General features: G+C 66.2%; 1 pseudogene; it reads left to right on the plus strand.

The window, feature by feature from the left end:
• The first annotated feature begins 303 nt into the window (after window positions 1-303).
• LOC123158421 (uncharacterized) overlaps window positions 304-1,184 on the plus strand; it is a 7,779-nt pseudogene continuing 6,898 nt past the window's right edge.

Here is a 1,184-nt window from a genome sequence, read left to right on the forward strand (position 1 = left end):
GGATGGAGATCACGCGGGAGCCCCACACCCCACCACAAGGCCAAACGTCACAAGGCACGTCCCGAGCATGCTCGATAAGGAGGACGACCCGCACAGAGGAGAGGTCCTCGCCGGAGAGGACGCGGTGGTCGATCTCGACGAGGTCGCCAAAGCCGGAGAAAGCCCTAGCAATCCCCACGGGGTTGATGTGCTCTGCCGGGAAGCGAGTGGTGAAGATGAAAGCGTGCACACGAGCCCTGGGGGGACCCTGTCCGCCTCCTCCTCCCGAACAAAGCGAATGCGAGCGCCCTCGAAAGGGATCTCATGAAGGGCGACACACGCGTCACGGTCATCGGCAGAGTTGAAGCGAAGGTACATCGCCCCGACGGAGGAGCCCACGGTGTCAAAGAAAAGCCGGGGGGCAACCTCCAGGAGGGCCTCCCGAACGGCAGAAGAAGGGGAAGGAAAGGCTCCGGGAGGGAAGATGAAGACCACGGCAAGACGCCTGGCCGCCGCGAGATCCCCCGTAGGCATGAAAACGTCGAGGTAATGGGGCCTCTCCGATTCAGCGACGAGGAATGGGGCCGTCTCCATGGACTCCTCCTCCAAGCCCGACGAGGCCGACGTGGCCGACGAGCCCAAGCGGACAAGGCCTCCGTCACTGTCAAGGCAGGAGGGACACCAGAGCGCTCGGACTCGCCGGAGCCGGACTCGTCAGAGGCCACTTGACGCCGCAGCACAGCATCCAGCTGGAAGCTCACCGGGGAGGGCGCGGAGCGCCGGAAACAAGGCGGGGAGGGAGGGGTGGAGGCACCCGAGCCGTGCGGGGAGGTGCCGATGGTGAGGAAGTGGGGCGTTGACGGCAAGAGGCGCAACGCGTCGGACCGGAGGAGGCAGAGCACGTTTGCCGAGGAGATGGCGCCCGACGCAGAGCTCTCACCGGGATGGCGAGCGATGGAGAGCCTGGAGGGGGTGCCAGTGGGAAGCAGAGGGGTGGGAAGGGCAGAGGGAAACGGAGCGGAGGGGCGACGCTCGTCGACAGGCATGGTAGGAGGCAGGAAGGGCGGAGGGAGGGTGGTGGGACGGGGCCGAGCCATGCACTGACAGAGGCGGTGCCCGGAGCTGCCGCACCCCCTGCAACAGATGGGGTCCCGGCAGGCAGCGATGCGACACCGAGAAGAAAGGCACCGAAAACACCCAGAGAG

The sequence above is a fragment of the Triticum aestivum genome, chromosome 7B (assembly GCF_018294505.1).
Source record: "Triticum aestivum cultivar Chinese Spring chromosome 7B, IWGSC CS RefSeq v2.1, whole genome shotgun sequence".
NCBI classification, from domain to species: domain Eukaryota; kingdom Viridiplantae; phylum Streptophyta; class Magnoliopsida; order Poales; family Poaceae; genus Triticum; species Triticum aestivum.